Below are 24,880 nucleotides of genomic sequence, written 5' to 3' on the forward strand. Positions count from 1 at the left end.
TGTCAACAGAACACACATGGCAACATGCTATCCTATAAAGTCTCTGTCCGTGCGTTGGATTATACAAAGACATACAGAACGAGGAAACAAACTCAGCAGCAAGCCAATTGGCTCAGAATTCCTGTGCCACATCTCATGAACATTATTCTTCAAATGTCCTTATCTTGGATGTACTGACTCCATTTGCACCATAACCTAAACTGAATTAACTTCCGCATTCCTTTATATTTAACTTGCCTTTCACATCAAGTGGCTTGCTGGTGGAGTGTGTAACTCGGCCTTGTTGAAATACCCAGTAGCTTGGGTTTGATTCCAATGGCTACTCAGACATCTGACCCAGAGAGTGGATGAGCGTGGTCTATTTGCCTAATGTAACACCATGATGATGCCCAAATGGCTTGTACAAAGTTATGGACCTCCACCACCATGTATCCGATTCGGCTTTTGGTAAGCAGGTTAACCAGTGCATTGGCACGCAATGGGTTACTCGAGTCGAGAGATAAAGTTGTATCTTCAACATCCACAACATGAGTACAGATGGCATATCTTGCTTTACAATCCCATATGAAAGATGTTTTTCTCTGGGAAGCAGCACCCCTTCTAGCACTGCCAGGTGGCATGCTTCAGTTTTATTTGACTCTACAAGAAATAGGAACACACAACCAACTGGACTTGTCTGCTATCTATCAGCATAGCAGTGGTTAGAAGTTCATAACTCGATGAAGATGGATTGAACCCTTCGACAATGGAGACATTTTGGAGGAGTACTATTGGCGTTGGAGTTTCAGGTTCAGACAAATGTGGAAATCGCAAGTGGGAAATCTGGTAGTTCCTGATTTAAGAGCTGTGACGAGAGCCTCAACTTCAAGCCTACCTGTCCTCTTCGGAAGATGCAGATTTTTAAATGAGGAGTAGCCAGGGCCTTCCACAAGCCATTGCAGTAGCTCAGTGCTGAGGGGTCATAGCCATCATTCTTTAAAGGTGTGGCAGCTGGTGAGAAGGTAGTTGATTGGTGGTGCTGGTGTGGATGCGAAGGTGGATGTAGATGTGAGTACAAAAGTTGGATTAGAAGTGCGTTTGAGGGGGATGGAACATTTGGATTCTGAGCTGGATGAACATCGGGACAATACCTTGGTATCATCCAGAGCCGGTGTCACCGAACATGCCATCAGAGGTGAGGAAGATGTATTTTGAGAGTTGGTGAGGCCACTGCAGTCGAGTGGCGTGAAAGTGGTGAGAGCAGCGTTCAGTTGCTGAAGGCCCGGTCACACCTTGACGTTTTAGCCAGCGATGGCAACGTATTAAAATGTATGTAAAACGCTGGCTTACGTTGAACTTTTGATGTTTTTTTTTAAAGATTCGGACGTATTCATAGCGACTTGGTCTTATGTATAACGCATTGGTAACGGACACAGAACGTTTCGTTGTGTTATAGATAACTTATACCAACGAATGCTGAACCTGTTGTCGGCCTACACAACCGATGCCCAACGATAGTCTAACTTAGGCATAGCGCGTTGCACGCATCGCCAACGATGTCGTGACGTAGCCTATTAAAAGGCTGACGCACAACGATTCGAATCATAACTGCCGTAGAAATGGAAGTGTCAACATCGCGGTCACACCTTGGCGATCTTGCCAGCGTATGCCGACCTAAGAAAAATGTGTCTAAAACGTTGGGGCACGTCAAATACGGTCTGAGTAAGTTTGGTATACGTGAGTAGAAAGCTAAAGTACGCTATCATACGTCGTAGTAAGTGGAGTACGTCAAGAAATTTTAAAACATTTTCAAAATTTTATGACCTACTCGGCGTATGACACACGTTCCGCATGCGATGGGGATAAGTTTTAGACACGATATGTGGACGCTTACACACGTCCACAAAGGCTACTTATAAGCTACTCAAAAGTCGAAACACGTCGCGGTAATGTCTTTTTTACGCGAAACTTATTTCTAACTTATGTTTGACGTGCTTTGAACCAATTCTTTACGTAGTCCCAACACACATCGACGTATGTAGACGTATTCCAATGACGTCTTCCGGTCGACAAAAAAAAAAATTACGTGTTTCTAGCTTACAACTGCCATATAAAGACGTGTTCCCAGCGGTTTTGGGAATTGGGTATATAAAAATGGTGTTCATAAAAGGGGAACCCAACAGTGTTTTCGAGTCCTTTTTGAGTCGATGTCCATGTCAGCATCAGTATCAGTATCAGTATTAGTATCAGTATTAGTATTAGTATTAGTATTAGTATTAGTAGTAGTTTGTTCATGTTGGCAGTAGTAGGTGAGTGTGAGGAGGAGGGTGTGGGTTATGATGGATCGTCCTTGCGTTTAACGATTTAACGATTTAAATGATAAACTCAACGATTTAAATGGCTGCATCTCCACTATTGAAAGTAGACGCTTGCGCTCAACAATTGGATTTTTTTTTTTACACTCAACGACTTTTAAACGGTACCACTCAGCTATTTTCATTGTTTACAATGAACGATTTAAATTGCTGTCACTCGCCTTTGTTTTTTGACGCTGGGTTTGGAAATTTGAAGCGTTTCTTCTGAACGTGTTAAAATGCTCAAACTCGATTATTTTAAATAGACGCTGCCGATGGACAATTGGAATCATAGCCAAGCTAGACATCGAAGTGTGAACATCCTCATCATGCCGAAGAAAAGTTTGAAGAATGCTGCAAATAAGTGTCCTGGCCGTGGCCGTGGACGCTGACGCAAGGACGATCCATTATACCGACGTCTTTCAGCCTATGAGTAACTTAAAAGTAACATCTGTCGATGTGTGGCAACGATCGCGTAACGTGCCAACAACACGTTAATCATAGGTTAGAAATAAGTTTCGGGTACGCTAAACATTACCTCGGCGTGTCTCAACTTATGATTGACTTACAAGTAGCATGTGTTGACGTCTGTCAACGATCGCAGACCGTGCATACAACTTGTGGCCAGCGTAGCGGAACGTGTGAGTCATACGCCGGCATATGTCGTGAAATTTCAAGCATGAAAAAATTTGAGGACAACCAAAAAGTACAACGTTTAAAGCCAACGTACAACGACGTATGGCAGTGTTTTTTAGCGTGCTCTCAATGTTATCAAAACTTACCCATAACGTATTCAACATGTGCCAGCGTTTTAGAAAAAAAAATTCAAAAATCGGCATACGTTGGCTAAAACGTCAAGGTGTGACCGGGCCTTGAGTAGCACTCATCAGGGGGTGCTATCTTGCTGGGTCCATGAGAGGACTCCATCTTGGCATTGCACGGGACAGTTTGAATTAATTGTTGGATGCATCGACGAAATGGCATCAGTTTATGACACTGGTTCGACTGAAAGAGTTGAAACTGCATTGCAATTCCATTATGTCTGTACTGGTTTGGTGAAAGGGGAGATTTCAAACTTATGTTTTCAAAATGGGTGGTGCTGCAATGTTTTAGGGCAGGTATGGGTGTGAAAAAATGGAAGACACCGTTGAGTAATTTTACAGTGCCTGGACTGACGAAGATCAACAACAGCAGCGATTTTTGATTTGATGCAACGCCAAGAGAAGTATTTGAAAGAAAAAGGAAAGTGCGTCATGTTTTTGTTGACCGAGAGAAAGCACACGATCGAGTACCAAGAGCACTTGTTGAATGGGTTCTCAGAAGATAGCTCACACCTCAAGAAATGGTAAAAGTAGTCATGAGAATATACTGAATTTTTTTTTTTTTGTTAATCAAGAACTATGATGGCAACTAGCCGGGAGGTGACGATGGTTCGCGGGAATTATTGAACAATGCCACAATCGGTACAATTGAGTTAGTGGAAGCTTTTGAGGAAGCCCTACCGTAAAAACCTATCTCTTCCATCAAAATTGACCAAATAAAATCGGATTTTTTATATGTTGTACTTATGGACATTACGCACAACTTCTAGGAAATGAAATTGCGAGAAAAAAAAATAAAAAGTTCAAGTGGGCGTGGCTCCGACCACAAGGGGCGTGGGAAGCCCCTCATACAAAAAGGACACAACTAGACCATGAAATCTAGCTTGTGTCCAAGTTTCATCAAGATCGCATCAAACGTCACAGAGCTATGCTCTGGAGAGGGTCACAAAGACAGACAGACAGACACACAGACACAACAAAAATAGTGGTCACTGCTGGCGCCCGCGAGCCAAAAATCACATTTTATTTCCCCGAAATGTTGGAATTCAAGATAGCATTGCACAAAGGAACAGTTTAAGTCCTCTACTGTTTCTGACAGTGACAGAAGAATTGACAAAGAATGAAAGGTTGTGATTCCCATGCAAGTTATTGTATCCTGTTGACTTTTGTTGAATTCTTAAAATGAAAAAGAAAAGAAAAAAAAGAGTTGTTTAAAAAATGGAAAAGTGCAATAAAGAAGAAAGTTTTATGCATCAACATTAATGAAACGAAAGTTATGGTCAGGGCCAATCAGAAGTGGCTCCAGAAGGGACATTTGGCCTGGGCCTCAAGTTTCAAAGGAAACCTCAAGTTTCGAAACAAAAGAGATGTTTCAAAAATGGAAAATTTAATTTGTTTTATTCCATTTGATAAGTTTTGCAAAGTTTCAACAGACTGCAAAGTAATGAAGATCTACTTTCTGCAGCTGAACAATTTCAGCAACAGCACAACAAATAAATCTCAAAATATCTGTGGCGAGGCCATCTTCCTCAACCGAGTTTGGGCTCAACTCACTCAATGGTGAGTGGTAAAGATATAGACAGGAAAGAAAGCAGATGATTACCTTTTTCATTTTGCGGAAAAGGAATTGGAAGGAATTCAGTTGATTGTAGGCAGTGTTATAAATGGTGTCAAAAGAGGTGCAATATTGTGGTCACAAGAAACACACCAGACCCCTTCTCTTCCCTCCTCCAACCCCTTCAACCGACTCCTCCCACCACAATCCCTCTGGACTCCCACCCCTTCCCTGTGACAGGTGGTGGCTCGTGTGTTTATAAGTTATGAATTGTGAGAAAATGAATGTTTAATACCCCTAGTTAGGTGTATCATGGTAAACAAGAAGGGCACTCGGTAGAGTGCATACCTCCACCATGCAATGCCTGATCCACGAGAACATATCGGGCCCAATACATTTTTTAGATATCGTGCTGTATATCGTTTTTGGCCCAATCCCTCAATGGTGAAGAATCACATTAAAAATTGTAGTAGTCGGATTCGGATCTTCACCAAAATGTTATCAGTTCATCCTTGTCACAAACCCAACCTTCCCACCAAATTACATCCGGATCCGTCCCCAACTTTTTAGAGAGAGAGAGAGAGAGAGAGAGAGAGAGAGAGAGAGAGAGAGAGAGGAGAGAGAGAGAGAGGAGAGAGAGAGAGAGAGAGAGAGAGAGAGAGAGAGAGAGAGAGAGAGAGGAGAGAGAGAGAGAGGAGAGAGAGAGAGAGAGAGGAGAGAGAGAGAGAGAGAGAGAGAGAGAGAGAGAGAGAGAGAGAGAGAGAGAGAGAGAGAGAGAGAGAGAAAGAGAAACATAACCTCCTTCACCGTCGGTGGTGGAGGTAATAAATGTGATCTTTATAGTTTTGTCGCGATTCATCTTGGGAGCTCAGGGGAGTAGCGTCACAAACAAACAAATAACGTCCCAGGAAATTTGGTAACAAAAGCTGGGATTTTCATAAAATAAAAATGTGAGGATGAATCATTTCAACAAAACGATGAAAAACAAACAAAAATGCTCCTGAGCTCAGAATTTAACTTAGAAAAGGTCAAAAGTTTATGTTACATTGGAGACATGATGGAGGCATCAGGAGGAGCAAAATTATCCGTTCGATCAATAATAATGCCAGCCAGGAATAAGTGGAGACAACTTGTTGGTATAATGAAGTACAAAAACTTTACATCATCTGTAAAAGTTGGAGTTTATTAAACCTGTATCAAATCGGTATTGATGGATGAAAACAAAACGTTGGCCGTGAGGACCGAAGATGTAAAAACAATGGAAAGAACAGAGATGAGAATGATACGATGGACGAATGGAACATCTGAAAGAAAGAATTATGAGCTCAGAAATCCGGAAGAGATAAAAGACCAATACCAGTGAAGAAGAACTTAGGAAGAGAATACGTGGTGGATGTGGTTACGTACAACGGAGGTCAGAAGATGAAGCTGTAAAGAAAGCAATTTAAGAGGATGTCCTAAAAACAGATGGAATTTGTGTTGGCAATTTGGTGTCGGAGTGGGGTATCTTCCTGTAAACTCGAGTTTGTAAAGTCCAGGGGTTTCCTGAAGGTTGGAACAAGATAAATCTGTTCTAATCCTGCAGGTGAAAAATTGTGAATCCTGTAGGGTTTGTCTCACCCATACTGTAGTCCATTATGTAAGTGCTTCCCTTGCCCCCTTGCTGGGCTGGAAACCTTCAGAAGGGTTTTAATTAATTCATTTTTGGAGGGTGTAGTCTGTAGTGTATTGCTAGATGAGTCAGGTTTCTGTGCTACGTGTGCAGCTACAGGGGGTCATGAAGCGTTTGATGTCCCGCTCAGATTTTCAACAGATTCTTGTTTATTTATTTAATTAGTAGAGCTCTTAAAGCTGTGACTTATTTTTGATGTTCACTTTCATGTTTGTTTGTTTTTTCTTGAATGCTTATCTTTCAAGGTAAGATAAGGCCATAAATGTTGCTGCATGGAGACATTTCTTTTTGCCCGGTCTTTAGATTTTTTTTTCATTTTCGAAAGAAATTCCTTTTAAGTACAACATGCTTTGGCCAAGACTGAGTTTTGACTGAAAGGCATAGGTTCGGACATCGCCGGGTATTGCTCTCGTCTGGTGGAATGTCTCCACAGCGAGATTAATGAGTCATCACAGTGAGCTTGTGTGGCCTAATAAAAAAGGGTTATGTTCCCTCTTCCTGGATCTGCAGGGAAAGATGGATGTGCTTGCACAGAAGCTGCATGGAACTGTAGACTGCAACACACATCCATCGTCTGGCACTTCCCCCTTTGCCCACGCTGTATGTGTGCGTGTGCATGAAGGACGGAGTGGTTTCGTCGTTTGGATCCAAGCCTTGATTTGACCAAATTTTGTGCCATTTGTGCTCCCTCTTTGGACTTGGCTTTGGATCTTGAGTTGACTAACAGCAAGCCCCCCCCCCCCCATACCTCACTATGTCGAGTAGTGAGTGCCATCAAGTTGGGGCTTTGCAAAGCTCGCTGCCTTCAAAGATTGAGGACGGTGAAAACCTCTGTTGGGGGGAGTGAGCGGGAGGGAGGGGGTGGGGGATAAGTGGAGACATGTTTTTGTGACATGCTAACCAGACAGATTTGGTTTTTGTGACATGAAAACCAGATATATTTTGTTTTTTGTGACATGCTAACCAGATATATTTTGTTTTTGTGACATGCTCACCAGATAAATTTTGTTTTTGTAACATGCTAACCAGATAGATATTGTTTTTCGTGAAAGGCGAACCAAATAGATTTTGTTTTTGTGACAGGCTAACCAGAGAGATTTTGTTTTTGTGACATGCTGACCAGAGAGATTTTGTTTTTGTGACATGCTGACCAGAGAGATTTTGTTTTTCGTGAAATGCGAACTCAACAGATTTTCTTTTTTGTGACATGCTAACCAGATAGATTTTGTTTTTGTGACATGCTAACCAGATAGATTTTGTTTTTATGACATGCTGACCAGATAGATTTTGTTTTTCGTGAAATGCGAACTCAATAGATTTTCTTTTTTGTGACATGCTAACCAGATAGATTTTGTTTTTGTGATATGCTAACCAGATAGATTTTGTTTTTGTGACATGCTGACCAGATAGATTTTGTTTTTGTGACATGCTGACCAGATATATTTTGTTTTTTGTGAAATGCGAACCAAATAGATTTTGTTTTTGGTGACATGCTAACCAGATAGATTTTGTTTTTGTAACATGCTAACCAGACAGATATTATTTTTCATGAAATGCGAACCAAATAGATTTTGTTTTTTGTGACATGCTGACCAGATAGATTTTGTTTTTCGTGAAATGCGAACTAAATAGATTTTCTTTTTTGGGACATGCTAACCAGATAGATATTGTTTTTCGTGAAATGCGAAACAAATAGATTTTGTTTTTGTAACATGCAAACCAGATAGATTTTGTTTTTGTGACATGCTAACCAGATAAATTTTGGTTTTCATGACATGCTGACCAGATAGGTTTTGTTTTTGTGACATGCGAACCAGATAGATTTTGTTTTTCGTGAAATGCTAACCAGATAGATTTTGTTTTTGTGACATGCTAACCAGATAGATGTTGTTTTTGTGACATGCTAACCAGATAGATTTTGTTTTTGTGACATGCTAACCAGATAGATTTTGTTTTTGTGACATGCTAACCAGATAGATTTTGTTTTTGTGACATGTTAACCAGATAGATTTTGTTTTTGTGACATGCTGACCAGATATATTTTGTTTTTTGTGAAATGCGAACCAAATAGATTTTGTTTTTGGTGACATGCTAACCAGATAGATTTTGTTTTTGTAACATGCTAACCAGATAGATATTATTTATCATGAAATGCGAACCAAATAGATTTTGTTTTTTGTGACATGCTGACCAGATAGATTTTGTTTTTCGTGAAATGCGAACTAAATAGATTTTCTTTTTTGGGACATGCTAACCAGATAGATATTGTTTTTCGTGAAATGCGAAACAAATAGATTTTGTTTTTGTAACATGCAAACCAGATAGATTTTGTTTTTGTGACATGCTAACCAGATAAATTTTGGTTTTCATGACATGCTGACCAGATAGGTTTTGTTTTTGTGACATGCTAACCAGATAGATTTTGTTTTTCGTGAAATGCTAACCAGATAGATTTTGTTTTTCCTGAAATGCTAACCAGATAGATTTTGTTTTTGTGACATGCTAACCAGATAGATCTTGTTTTTCTGACATGCAAACCAAATAGATTTTGTTTTTTGTGACATGCTGACCAGATAGATTTTGTTATCGTGAAATGCGAACCAAATAGATTTTGTTTTTGTAACATGCTAACCATATAGATTTTGTTTTTGTGACATGCTAACCAGATAGATTTTGCTTTTCATGAAATGCGAACCAAATAGATTTTGTTTTTGTGACATGCTAACCAGATAGATTTTGTTTTTGTGACATGCTAACCAAATTGATTTTGTTTTTTGTGACATGCTAACCAGATAGATTTTGTTTTTGTGACATGCTAACCAGATAGATTTTGTTTTTGTGACATGCTAACCAGATAGATTTTGTTTTTGTGACATGCTAACCAGATAGATTTTGTTTTCGTGACATGCTGACCAGATAGTTTTTGTTTTTCGTGAAATCCGAACCAAATAGATTTTGTTTTTGTGACATGCTCACCAGATAGATTTTGTTTTTGTGACATGCTAACCAAATTGATTTTGTTTTTGTGACATGCTAATGAAATAGATTTTGTTTTTGTGACATGCTAACCAAATAGATTTTGTTTTTGACATGCTAACCAGATAAATTTTGGTTTTCGTGACATGCTAACCAAATAGATTTTGTTTTTGACATGCTTACCAGATAGATTTTGTTTTTTTTGTGACATTCTGAACAGATAGATTTTGTTTTTGTGACATGCTAACCAAATAGATTTTGTTACCTCCAACGGGGCATCAGCCTGGCTGGAGACGTTTATTTTGGGTGCTGTCAGTCTGTCCATTTGTCGTAAATGACCGCACAGCTTTCTTTCATATTCGGGACATGTCTGCAGCAATAATACCTGGGCATGGGACACATCATGTGATTTTGAGATTGGAGCCAAAAGTCATGGGACACACTATTTTCTTTTCTGAATTTTGTCAATTTTTTATATTACACAAGAGAAGAGTACAGGATTGTATAGGGCAGATCATAAAAAGGCAACTGATCATGCCATGATTTTCTTAGTAATATGGTTGTGAATAAATTTCAAATGCGCTAAGATTGCCTGTGACACAGTGTTTATTTTTTTTTACAGGTATCTATATATTAATAGGCTCGTTCATCCGTCCATCTATATGTAATATTCTGTTCCACCCATTGGTTGATCAGCGAGCCTGACTCCACCCACAATTTCAACCTCATATGGCCACCATGATGATGCTTACTGCAATGTGAAGCCAAAGACATCTTCAGAGCTGTCATATTCACAATCACCATGCCCTCCCTACAAGTTTTCCTTTCAGTGTAAAATGACCAAGACAACATTTAAAAGGATTTTATGCTGATAGGCATCAAGGGCCTTGAGAAGATAGGCTTCAGTGATCAAGGCAGTGGTCTGTTGCCTATACACAACCCAGATAACTGTGACATTCTCTCAGGCAGAGCTTTTACCATGGAGGTTATGCAGATCTTTGCTATTAATTCTGACCATTTTCTCTTCAATGATTGACCAGAAACCACAAAACCCATGTCATTATAAAGGTATTTGTCCTATGAGTTCCAGGAATCTCACGCATTTGTGAAAGAAAACATCCGTCATCATTTACTTTGTACGATGTGTATCATTGGTTGTTTGCCAGGAAGAAGATAATTGGTTTTGGGTCGTTTATTGTCACAATTAGGCTGTTCATGATCCCTTGGGAGATGTAATTCTGCTAGGTTTCTGCATATCTCATGGAATTGTGAGTTGGACAGGCAGCCATGGTGGGCCATGACATGTAAGTGTTGCTTCGATCGCGGTTTCTGTGAAGTTGGTGAGAGCAAGTATCAAAAAAGGAGAGAGAAAAGTATTAAATATTCCACTGTTTCAATGAGGTCATGAATAAATATGTAATGATGGATGTGGGAATGCCCATTTGCTTTTATGAGTGGGAGGAGGGTGAGCAGGGGAGGACAGAGTTATGGGTCGGAGAGCAATGATGGGACAGAGTTGGGAGGGCTTGTTTGAAGTTTTTTTGGGGGGAGGACTTTTGCTGGGGCAGGGGGTTGAGGAGTTGTGGTGGGGGAGAGGAGGAGGAGATTGGGACCATACTCTGTGCAGAGCATTGGTGCTGCTTAAGCAGTCTCCTTGGCTATTGGGCACAATCCTGGATGGGTCACCACTATGACAGTATTCCAGCATGCTGGCACTCATTTTGCCAACCTTGGAAGGATGACAGGCAGAGTTAACCCCACCTGGTATTAATTCAATAGCTGAGTGGGATTTGAACTCAGGACCCTAGGATCCAAAGCCCACCACCCGAACCATTAAGTCAACACCAGGCATGGAGGAGATGGTTTGAAGACAAATTGGAGAGGGGATTTATGCCTTAGGGTTGGGAAGGAGAAAGTGAGAAAATGGGTTTTGGATGCAGAAGCAGAGGTTGAGGACTCAGGGTTGGGGAAAGGGGGAGAGGTTGATGACTTGGGCTTTGTGAAGAGGGGGATAGTTGAGAATTTGAAGTCTCATTTTGCAATGAGCAGATATTCCATGGGTCCCTGCGAGTTAAAATAATGGGGCAATTTAACATCGAGCAGTGGATCTATATTTATGACAGGTGCATTGAAATAAAGTCACCATGGAGAGTGCAGAGAGCATTTCAGGGAAGATTCCTTGTATCTCATGTATCTGCTTAAAAAAAACAACAAAGGTATTCATGTAAAACATGAAGGATACTGGATCATTAGCAAACACGAATAAGGGCTGTTCATGACGACATGTTACTGCACGTGTCCCAAACTATTTGAACTGTCCAGCAACAAAAGGACAAAAGTCCACGTTAATCAACAAGACGACACCCAGCTGAAAAGGAATCAGTTGAACATCATGTGATGAATACTGAAGCAAGAAATTGGGGGTTTTCCTGAGAAAATTAAGCTTTTCAGGCACTTCAGGAAAATGATCACAGAAGAACATATTAATTTAGTAACCACTTTTCTGAAGCATTGGAAAATGAAGACCTCAGTATCGGTGAGGTTATTTTCTCTGATGAATGTTATCTATAATAATAATAAATGTCAGTGTGTGCGTGTGCGGGTGCGGGTGCAGGTGCGGGTGCGGGTGCGGGTGCGTCTCCTCTATAAATCCAGAACCATAAAACCTAGCAGCTGCATGCATACGAAGAGAACTCCAAGGTAGTACATACTGAAAATTGGGTGTTTGGGTTCATTAAAACACCCCTTTTGAAGATATAATTAACGGCATTATTTAATTATATATTTTATCAGGTGATCCTCGGCAACCTTGCTCTGGATGGGGTCTTCAGACATTTCATGGGTTATCTTGCTGGGGTCTGAAACCACCATGTTTTTTGGCCTGCTCAACCATGCCTTAGGAAGAAGATAATTTGGAACAGGCCACAATGATTTCTTCATGACAAAGTTGTTTTTTTTTTTTTTTAACTTTCTACACTCATATTATCCAATCCCTGTTCATTTTAGCAACAAGTCACTGGATACATTGCAATGCTTATATACACTTGGAGATGCCAGCGTTCATGGCTTTATTTCATTTTTGCTCATGTGAAGACCTCGAGAATCTCTTAAACTAAGCCGAATTACAAAATTTAAAAACTACAGATTCGAAATTAGCAGCAGTTCTAACGTCTAAGAAAACCACACCTCCACCCCTCATATATATATATATATATATATATATATATATATATATATATATATATATATATATATATATATATATATATATATCTCTCTCTCTCTCTCTCTCTCTCTCTCTCTCTCTCTCTCTCTCTCTCTCTCTCTCTCTCTCTCTCTCTCTCTCTCTCTCTCTCTCTCTCTCTCTCTCTCTCTCTCTCTCTCTCTCTCTCTCTCTCTCTCTCTCTCTCTCTCTCTCTCTCTCTCTCTCTCTCTCTCTCTCTCTCTCTCTCTCTCTCTCTATATATATATATATATATATATATATATATATATATATATAGCAACATTTGTTAAGGCATTACTCTCCCCACCTTCCCCCTCCCCCTCTTTCCCTTCCTCGCTCTTCCCGTCTTCTGAGCTTCCCTTCCCTCCATCCTCTCCCCTCTCTTCCATGCTCTCCCCTCCCCTCCCTTCCTTCCATCCTCTCTGCCACCCCTCCCCCACCCCTCTCTCCCTCCCCTGCTTCCTCTCAACCCCCACTCTCGCCTCTCTTCCTCTCCCCCCCTAACATCCCCATCAGTGAAGCAACGGGTTGTATTTGCTCGTATGCACATAATTGGGATGATGAGTAAACAGAATTGCTCATTGTGGGGTTTTGTAAAAGCTCCAAGAACATGAAGAAGCCTCGCTTTACTGTAAAAAAAAAAAAATCACCGTCAGGTGTGGATTGAGTTCAGAACGAATCTGTGGTCCTATTTTGTTGAAGACCTTTCCACCGAAACGATAGTCACTGTTGCATCAGATTGTCATCTTCACATGCTGAAGACTTACTTGTGGAACAGGGTGAGAAATAATGAAAATCTGTGGTTTCAACAACATGGAACCACATCACACACCTCCAAATGAATGTCTCACTCGGCTGAAGGAAAATATCCCTGTTGCCTCATCAGTCAAGGAACTGAATTCCCGTGATGCTTTGATCCCCTTTGCTTATCACCACTGGAATATTTGTTTATGGGGACGAGTTGAAGAGAGTGTTTCAAATAAAAAGAACAACAATTGCTGATTTGAAAGATGCAGTTATTCAGATTATCTCAGGAGTTTTGCAAGGATACCCTTCAGAAAGCGATGCGTAACCTGTTGCTGCAAATAAGAAAATGTAGAGACCAGAAGGTTATGTTGAGTTTTGAGTGTGTAAAAGTTGAGGATTGTACAAACATTTCACTTTAAAAGATTATTTCATATTCGTCACTTACATCGAGTTTCGTTTTTTTGTTTTACTTACACCCTGATGGCCCACCCTGTAAATGCTTTGAGGAATGATTGTATATTTACATACACTTTACCATCTGTGTGACCAGTGCACAACTTCTGAATTCTTTATTTATTAATATACACTTGACCATCTCCACCACCAACGCACAGCATTGAATTATTACTTGGCAATTTTGTTTGTTTGTTTTTTGACGAGTACCGTATGTTGATCACTTCCATTTGTTTATCTGTGCGCTCGCCTTTCATCTCCAACAGGTCACAATATTAAGCCGATCTTCACGAAACTTCACTAAACGGTGGAGTCGGTGGTTTGAAAGAATCCGAAATATTTTTTGACGTAAAAAGGTCAACAACAGTTTCTAATTTCTAAAATCCTCAAATTTTATCAGATTGACTTCAAATTTGAAGAGGATATTCATACAAGGTCATTGAATTCAACCACTAACTATATTTGAGGTCAACATCGGCCAAAAGGTCAACAAAGGCCAGATTTCTAAAATTGTCAATTTGAACAGGATTTTCAAATCAGCTCACCGAATACAACCACCAATTATTTTTGAGGTCAGAATATTCCAAAACATCAACATAGGCCAAAGGTCAGCAACTTCGGTGCAATTTCTAAAATTGAGAGGAAAGGCCAAAAACTATACAGATCATGATATCTGAAAAAGTTGTGGACGAGTTATGACAAAACTCGTTGGACGAGTTGGTTAAGTGACAAAAACAAATGGATTAGATTTTAATTCAGATCAAGCCCATCATTGAGATACAAAATGTAAACTATTCAGCCTGGTGGAGGTATGCGCTCCACCGAGTGCCGTTCTGCTTTCTTCTGTTGTACCAACTGTTGCTCTATGAGAGATTTTTCATTAATTTATTTATATACACTTGCCAATCTCCACCACCAACACACAGCATTTAATTATTTATTTACTTTTTCCATTCATGATCTCCACTATCAACACACACCTATTTGGATTATTTATTTGAATCCACTTTACCATCTCCATTATAGACATGCCATCTTGAATTATTTATATAAACTTTAGCATCTCCATGACCAACGTAGAATCTTGAATTATTTATTTCTGCTTAACCAACTTATAACTGAATTATTTCAATACACTTTACCATCACCGATCCTGAGATGACACCATTAATTATTTATGTATTTATAATTTAACATCCAATGACAAACAAACAACTTTGAATGATTTATTTGCTTATTTACATACACTTTACTATCACTTTTACTGACATAACACCTTGAATTATTTATTTATTTCTGCTTTACCATCTGAACTACCAGCATTCAACTTTGAATAGTTTCATTATTTACTGGCAAAGGTTGCTGGGCAATGCCGGGTCCCTCCTCCTACCCCTTCCCTGCTCTTATCCCACCCCACCCGCCCTCCCTCCGGACTCCAAGTCCACCCATTACCCTCCCTCCTCTCACCCTTTCCCCTGCCTCCTCCAATCCCCCTCCCTCATCCCACTCCACCCCCTTCCTCTGGACCCGCACCCCTTCCCCATGACAGGTGGTGGCTCGTGTGTTTACAAGTTTTGAATTGTGAGAAAATGACTGTTTGAAACCCCGAGTAAGGTGTATCGTGGTTAAAACAAACAAACATGATCCTATAAAGTTTGGTCACGATCAACCATGGGAGCTCAGAGAGGTAGCATCACAAACAAACAAACAAACAACGTCTCGTTCGTTTTTATAGAGAAGATAACATCGCTCCAAGCTCCTCATTAAATGAAATGCATCTTGAATGAAAGTAGATTGCACAAAAAGGTGAAACAATGTGATCTTGTGTAAAACAAACCAAAAAAAAAATTATACATTTCAGTCTAAGCAAATATGGTCTGTTCCCCACAGCCAGAAAAAAGGATTGCATCACCAAAAAAAAAAAAGAACCACTATCGACTATATCCCCATGGCTTGCAAACAAACAAAAATTGCAGCATAGCACTCAAAGTTGAGTAAGAAAGTCATCTATAATACAAATATTTCAGCAAAATGAAAAATACAGTAAATGGAAAGAGGTTAGAAAAATGGTGAAACAGTGGTATGCTTCATTGCCAAGCAGCTTATGGAGTGCTCACCAAGTGGCTTAAGCACTCAAGCAAGCACACCAACGAAACAGTTCATTAGGAATGGATGGTTTGGCAGATAAAATTCGTGATGTTTTCAGCAAAGATCAGGCATTCAACGACGAGCGCTTTATCAGAATTATTTTTCACTCAATGAAGTTGGACTTTGGGCAATTTCCTTAAGCCTTTCTTCACTCAATATAATTATTCAAACAGTAGAAGAAGTTAAGTTTAATCCTTTGACAATTTCACTTTTTCTTGTGTAAATATGGAGGAGGGAGCCTTGACGAAAGCTTCGTTATAAGATATACGCTGAGTTATAAGAATTGGTCATTTCTTGAAATTTTCTAATTTCACTCCAGATTTCAAGAGTTATTCAGTCACCAGCTGCGATCCTCAAAATCTGAAGACAGATTTTGATTATATATTTTAATTAGTTTGTGGGAGGTCATCGTGAAAAATCGCCAAGGCATTTGTGAATGGGCCGAAACAAAATGGCGACTTAAGACCCCAGTGAGGTGACAGCGGGCTGACCAAGGATAAGCCTGTTTTTGTTTTTTCATGATGAGAGGAGTTAATTATCTTCATAAGGGGTGTTTAAATTTACCCAAACATCCAGATTTAATCAATGTACACCCATGAAGTTCCCTAAGTATGCATGCAAAAGTTTAGGCAGGTAGGTTTCATAGTTTTGGAGTTATGGAGGAGACACACACACTGACACACACACACACACACACACACACACACACACACACACACACACACACACACACACACACACACACACACACACACACACACACACTTTCTCCTTTATTATTAGAGATGATTTTGACACCTTTTACTTTTCCACAACCAACATACCACCTTGAATTATCAATTTATTTCTATACACCTTACCATTCTCATACCTCCGCACCACTTTGAATTATTTATTTATATACACATTACTATTGTACAACATACATACTATAAAATTGTTTCTATATATATATATATATATATATATATATATATATATATATATATATATATATATATATATATATATATATATATATATATATATATATATATATATATATATATATATATATACACTGAAACGCAAAACAAACTTACCACCTTTTAAACCTTTAAATATCAACAATAACACTGCGTGTAGTAAATGTGTGAACTTATTTGTGGACAATAGTGTCCTCACTGTCAGACAAAACAGTCACGGATTGTCACTTGAACCTTCAATGGTCACTTAATAGCACAGCTGTTGAACAGCCATTTTGACTATCAGTGATTAGCCAAGGGGTACGGGATGATTTTAATGAGCTGCACGTGATGTCTTGATATTGGCTTTAAAAAGGCCAGTGCAAAATGGGCATTTCAATCAACATGACACGATTGTCAAGGGATCAACGGCAGTGTGCCTTGGGCATACTGCAAGGTGGATTGAGCTACCGTGAGGTGGCACGTCGCCTTGGCTGTTCACACCAGATGATATCGGCCCTGGTGGACAGACACATCCTCCACAACTCTGCAGATGACAGACCTCGATCAGGGAGGCCAAGAGTCACCACTGCAAGGCAGGACAGGCAGATGGTCCTAAGTCAGATGGCTTCAGACATTGAGGAATGAGTGGGACAGAATCCAGCAGCAATCCATCCAAAGACTGGTAGGCAGTATGCGCCGACGATGCACTGCCTGTATCCAAAACAATGGTGGCCAAACACGCTATTGAAAGGGGACTGACATTGCACCCTGTGCTGTTCTGTACTGTAGAACAAACTTATGAGATGGTGTATCTTGATCAAAAACTTGACATGTCATCAATAAAATGCCAATGTTTCAATTAGCAATTGTTGGTTTGTTTTATTTTGAACTGTTACAATTTTATTACATTTCAAACAAGTGGTAAGTTTCTTTTGCATTTCAGTATATATACCTTTACCATTTTCCTTCCTACATTCCATTTTGAAATATTTATATACCCTTTACCATTCTACTACCTCCGTACCACTTTGAATTGTTTATTTATTTATATTCATTTTTACTATTGTACTACACACAAAACACATTGAGTTATTAATACACAACTTTACATTATTTATTTATTTATAGACACTATCATCTCCACTATCAACATATCACCAAGCCTGGTGTTGGCTTAGTAGTTAGGGTGGTGGCTTGGGATCCTAGGGTCCGGAGTTCGAGCCTGTTTTCCACTGAATTAACACCAGGGGGTTGACTCAGCATGCCATCCTTCCGAGATTGGCGAAATGAGCACCAGTATACTGGTAATAGGGGCACTGCATCAGAGGCATAGCCATGCTCCGAACCAATGATGCAACCAGAAGCCAAAAAGGCAGCACACGATGGGAACATATCACCTCAAATGATCTCTATTTATATACACTATAATATCACTGCTATCGACATACAACCTTGAATTATTTTCTTTATATACACTTTACCATCTCCATTACCTCCATATTTATTTAGTTCGTAAGTTTAATGTAAAATCTGCACATCCTATTTTTAATGTGTGGGGTTGGGGCCATGTCCTCGATGAGGATTTGCATTGTTGCATCCTTGTTTCCTTTGTTCGAATAATATTCATGTATTCTTGAGCACTTCGTCCATGGTGATGTCCTGTTCGGTGCAGTTTTTGGATTTGGATCTTGCCTGGCTTTATATTTTTCTCATAAAATATCCCACAACACCTGACCTTCAATGAAGGTCATCCATCCTCATTCCAACCAAGCTCAATTATCCTTTCCATCCAGACTGACAGGATTGTGCTATCATTTCATGAAGCAGTCATTTTGCTGCAGCATCAGCAGGGGGCACCACATCAAAAACCCTGTCATTATTTTTTATTTTTTTTAATACGGTGAAAACCACCTCCTTGCATCAAGCTGAAAAAGCTGCAATAAGTCATTTGGTCAGTGCTGCAATGTTAGCAATAATGCTTTTTGAAATGAGCACATCTAGTTGTTACAATATATCATTCATCACATTTATTTTGGATATACCCATTCAATTGGTGTTTGAAAGTATAACATTCGTGGGAAAACTATTTTTCTCATTCTCAGGTTATTAACACCTATTTAATGTTGCATCGATGTGCAGATATGTAATTATAATTAATAACAATATGTGTTCATTTCAAAAAACGTTCTTCGTATTACAGCATGATTGCCAAAAACACTGTAGGAATACTATCCTTATTATTTTAATGAACAACTCGAGCAAAGTCGATGGCACACCATCGCAAATCCCAATGCAAATCCCAATAAAGCAAAGTTGAAAGATGGCGAAAAGTTCCACCAGAAATTACCCAATATCAAATTTTGAGTTGAATTTTTTTTTCCCATCTTGACCCCTGTGACCCCAAGTGGCCACCCCCTTGAGGAATGAACTGGGGGTCAAATCCAAGGCATTGTTACATATTTCATGTGTTTCACAATGCTGATTGCATATACAAAGTTTCATGATGAAATGTTGAAAAATGTGCCCGTAATTGTATTTTTTGTCATTACTCCTTGTGACCCCACCCCGGGGGGGGGGGGCAAAATTATACTGCTCTCACATGTTATTGCCATGTGGTGATTATAACTACCAAGTTTTGTGAATTTCTGCCCAACCGTCGTTTAAGAGAAGATAGCATAATGGACGGACAGAGAGACAGAGAGACAGAGAGACAGAGAGACAGAGAGACAGAGAGACAGAGAGACAGAGAGACAGACGATTACAAAATCCACCCCCCCCCCTTCCCAGATTTTTTCAAAAGGTGTGCAGTTAATCACTATTGAGAGTATGGTTATCTTTTCTCCCGGTCCTTAGACAATAATGAATATATTTTTCATGTTTAAAAAAATTTGCATGCATTAAATTTCTTTCTGTGGGATAAGTGCTTCTGAGAAATACATTTGAAAGGATATCCACGTACTACATCAGTGTGTCATGAAGATGAATATAACATAACTATCAGGACCAAAAAAGAAGTACAGAAGTTTAACCCCCTGTTGCAATCATACAGCATGTACAGGAGAGCGGGGAAGAAAAAAAATAAACATGATACTTTGATAAAATATGAGAGTTTGCTCAATAATATGACAAAGAAATGGCTCCATATCAGTCCGAAGCCCTTTCAGCCGTGTAAAGGCTAAAATAATTCCTTGTTGAAGAGGGAGAGAACAACAGAGGACCCCCAAAAAAAACAAAATATCCAAAAGACTCCAAATAGCCATAAGACCCCAAGGACCAAAAAGGCCCAGAGGACCTCAAAGACCCAGATGACGCACAAGACCCTGTAGACCCTGAAAGACTACTATAAATGGATGACATGTGTGTATGTATGTTTGTGTATGTGTGTATGTGTGTATGTGTATGTGTGTATGTGTGCGTGCGTGTGCGTGTGCGTCATGTTTTTTGTGGAGTTCCACTGGAGTGTTCTGATGCACACCATAATGATCATCATGACCTCCTGAGTTGATTAGGCTAATTAGCAACAAAAAAATCCGTTAGAATTCCTATGTTTTAAATGCGCGCCATGCTGAGATATGTAAAGCAGCTTAATACATCCTTTTACCATGGCATGGCATTCTAATTACAAAATAAATAACAAAAACAATAACATTGTAACAAAGCATATATTAATTAATACTAATAATATTTACAACAATAATTAGAATAGTAGTATCATATGGAAATATTAATGGACATATAATCCCCACACTGGCTCCAAGCACATCTGGGCTTGGTGAAAGGCAAGCTAATGCTCGAGCAGTACAGCAGGCAGGTATGCAAACAAGGCTGTGAAGACCAATGAAAATTTGGTCAATGAAATGAAATGAAATGAAATGAATTTCAACCAATGAAAAAAAAAATCAACATAATATCCTTCAAATACGGATCGAACGTGTCAGATTAATGGGGATTTTCCCACCTTTCCTCTCTCTCCCCCTGATGGCAATGTCAGGATGATATGGCATTGTTCAAACTCACTTTGTGCAGCGATTTCAGGAATTGAAGAACAAAGACCCCAACAGGCTGAATTTGTTCCAATGATGATTTCCCCCCGAGATCTGGGACAGTCTTTTCCTGTAACAAAACCGTCAATTAGACTATTTTGTTTGTCACCTGATCAAAGTTCTCACAAAGATGACGTATTAGGAACCACACTTATTTAGCCTGTGATTGCTTGGCTGCATCATTTTCTGGGGTGCAGCTGTGCCACTGATGCAGTGCCCCCTGTCACAAGCATGCTGGTACACATTTCACCGACCTTGGAAGGATGACAAAATGAGTCAACCTGCTTGGTGTTAATTCAACGGTGGGGGCTTGAACTCAAAACACTAAGATCTTAAGCCAGCCACCTTAACCGATAAGCCAACACCAGGCTACGGGACCACACCATGATTGTGATGTCTCAGCTGTTATGTAAAATGGTTTTCGGTTTGATTTTGAAATTAACCATCTTGATGTATCCTAATATTGGATTAATCATGCTGATGTGACCCAATAATGAAAGATCTGCATGGTGACCATGCCCGCCCCAATCCCCTTTCCAAATTCATTGATCTTGTCGATATCACACATATTTGAGCACTTAATAATTGTAACTAATAAAATTAACAGAAATGTGTTGTAACCCTTCTAAGTACATCACATAACTTTTTATATAAACAAGATGGATTTTGAATGCTAGAATAAACCAAAACATTGCCAAAATACAAACCAGTCTGAAATCTGAAAACCTTACACCATTGAACGGCCTGAGCATCTGTGATGGCACGTCTACATCTGGTTTTATCGTGTCCGGGTCTTGTTGCCCTGTGTCGTGGGAATTTCCAGCACCTCCCGAATACCATGTTGCCAACGTTCCTTGTTTATGTACAGAGGGTGGATGCATGGAAGGCAAATTTCATGCCTTAAAATGGGATTAAAAAAATTAATCTACCATAGGCACAACCTTCACCATTGGAGGATGCTACTCAAACGACTGAAGGTGGATGAAGGGATAGACCCTCAATGGCATGGAGCCGTCGAAGAAAACTGGGAAGTATCATGCATTTCAATCACCGGAGACACGGCTGATGTGACGGTATCAATATATTTTATCACAGTCTGTGAGAAGTTCAATTTGCCAAAACAAAATTAAAAAAAAAAAAACATTTACCTGCAAAAAAAAATCCTAATAAATATTGTGTCATGGAAAAAAAAGAACCATCACAAATGGAATGTCAAAGGTCAATAACTGCTCATAATTCTCCAACGAAATACAAACAAATCAGGGCTTTTCCTCAACTTTACCATCAAGTGGATCGAGGTCGAACATTCAAATCCTCCAGAAAAAAAATGGCACCATGACTGAAAGTTAATCACTGGTTTGAATTTCTTCCACAATGTTGAACTGGAGCTATGATTTCAAGGTATCATTATTAATTTGCACATTTCTGTCTGCCTCATATCCATTGTCCCGAGTGGGGAGAAACCCATCGTGGTAATTTCTCGAAACTTGGTTCAAGTTTATTTTTATAATTTTTTTGGGCCTCGTTACAAATTTTCTTCTTATTCGTGTCTTTAGTCCAGGAAGAATTTTATGCACAAAGCATTTCTTGCTATCACTGTGTATCGATTTGTCCAACAGGATGGAGGAAGGTAGTGCACTTGCCATTGAGCCGCCAAGTCTGGGTTCCATTATTGACCTGACCATAAACTGTCGGATTGATGATCCGCAAAAAGGGGATCGCCGCCATGCAATTTTGAGGTTGTTACGTTGGAAACGGTCTGCTGGCATTCGTTTTGTGGAGATTAAAGATCCCACGGTCTCTTTTGAGAAGAGTGGGTGAGTTATCACTGGTATCCTGAAGAAATTGCAAATTCCTTTCCGAACCAGCTCCGGTCGAGCATTAGGCCGAGCCAGGTGGTTCAACAGGAATGCCTTAAGACTTGCACCAAACTCTGACTCCTTGCTCTTCTCTGAGCCTTGCTCTTGTAGAAAAAAAAAATTCCCAACTCCCTGGCGTTGCGGCTGACTCTTCAAGGTAGGATGAATTGAAGACATTAAAATAGTAGTCGTAATATATTGGTTTAATTTGATAGCTTACCATATTTATTACAAAAGTTCACTCCATTAATACAGTTTCCATTTTTGAAAATTAGAAATTATAATAAATATATATTCACCAGGCACACACTTATGGTCCTGAATTCACCATTTTCAGTGACGGTAGCAGCACCAGTTCATCATTCCAGCTGCATTTCAACAACTCCAACCACCACACAGCTCATTGAGGTGGTACAGGGTGAGGTGGTTGTGGTGAGAGATGGTCATGAGCTGAAATGACCTGATATTGTATGAGTAAAGGAACACGTCCTGACTTGGCAACACATTTTAATACCTCACATGAGACGTTTAACACTTGACCTAACACGTCTTGGGAAATCATCATCATACCAATTAGGTATACAGGTCGGTAGCTGTTTCCTTGATGACCTTTAATGATTGCTCATGCTTTTTGTTCGTTTTAATGAAAAGTGGGAAGAAAAACTTCACTTGGGGTGAGGGAGTCATGAGCGAATGCACTAAAACGTGAAGGAAAGCACACCCTTGTTTTGTCGTGTCATCGCATGGAATGGAATCTGATTAAGCAATGCTGATTTGCACTATCTGCTTTTCTATTCGAACTTAATTCTTGCCTTTTTCATCATGAGATATGAAATATGAGATATGAAATAACAAGCGTGCCATATTGCGGATAAACTGGCATGACATTAAAAGTTATGACGAAACGCTTCGCATCGAGTCCGAAGTGTGCAGGTAGAAAGACTCAGCTTTTATAAAGGCAATTTCCATTGCCTATTAACTCACCAAAATCTGCTGTGCCCAACACTTGGTCAATGTTAATTGTTGCCTTGTTATTGATCTCGGCCATTCTTGCTGACATCAAGAAACAGATGTAATACTGTCTGGTGCACGTTTTGTAAAGCAATATTTGTAATAATACAAACGAATCTTTTATGGTCACATCGATGGAGGCACCATGAGCTGCTTGTTTTGTTGGGTTTTTTTTTACTCGAGATTAAGGCCCAGTCACACCTTGACGTTTTAGCCAGCTTATGCCGATTTTTGAAAAATTTGTCTAAAACGCTGGTGCACGTCGAATACGTTATGGGTAAGTTTGTATACATTAAGATCTCGCTGAAAAACACTGCCATACGTCGTAGTACACTGGCTTTCATCGTTGTACGTTGCGGTTGTCCTCAAATTTTAGCATGCTTGAAATTTTACGACTTATGCCAGCATATGACTCACACGTTACGCTACGCTTGCCACAAGTTGTAGGCACGTTATGAGATTGTTGACACACGTCGACACAAGTTACTTGTAAGTTAATCCTCAGTCGAAACACGTCGAGGTAATGTTTTGCGTACCGAAACTTATTTCTAACCTATGAGTAACGTGTTGTAGGCACGTTATGCGATCGTTGACACACGTTACTTGTAAGTTACTCATAAGTCGAAACACGTCAAGGTAATGGTTAGCCTCAGTGTTCCAGACTCCCTGTTTTGTTTTTTTCTTCTTCAATATGATGGTGATGTTGACACTTCGATTTCTAGTGCAGTTTTGATTTAAATCGTTGAGTGGCAGCCTATTAATTATACTGTATTATATTATAACCGCACGAGAAATCGAAGTGTCAACATCACCGTCATATCGAAGAAAAAAAATAAAAACAGGGAGTCTGGAACACTGACGCTAACCATTACATTGACGTGTTTCAACTTATGGGTAACTTACAAGTAACTTTTGTCGACGTGTGTCAACGATCGCATATCGTGCGTACAACTTATTCCCATCACATGCGGAATGTGTGAGGCATACGGCAAGTACGTCGTAAAATGTTTAACACATTTAAAATTTCAAGACGTACTCCACTTACTACGACATATGAAAGCGTACTCTAGCGTTCTATTCACGTATGCC

General features: G+C 39.6%; 1 protein-coding gene across 5 annotated transcripts in view; it reads right to left on the minus strand.

The window, feature by feature from the left end:
- LOC147032393 (zinc finger protein 385D-like) overlaps positions 1-24,880 on the minus strand; it is a 722,012-nt gene that overhangs the window by 630,134 nt on the left and 66,998 nt on the right. For 4 of the 5 annotated variants that reach the window (XM_085869976.1, XM_085869977.1, XM_085869975.1 and 1 more), the window contains exon 3: positions 20,896-20,991. The exons of the other annotated variant lie outside the window; for it this stretch is intronic. The gene's annotated coding sequence lies outside the window, so the exon portion shown is untranslated. The remainder of the gene's footprint in view (positions 1-20,895; positions 20,992-24,880) is intronic. 5 annotated transcript variants of the gene reach the window in all.

Source organism: Eptatretus burgeri, chromosome 2 (genome assembly GCF_056783735.1).
Source record: "Eptatretus burgeri isolate ZD-2024b chromosome 2, Ebu_testis_v1, whole genome shotgun sequence".
Classification (NCBI taxonomy): domain Eukaryota; kingdom Metazoa; phylum Chordata; class Myxini; order Myxiniformes; family Myxinidae; genus Eptatretus; species Eptatretus burgeri.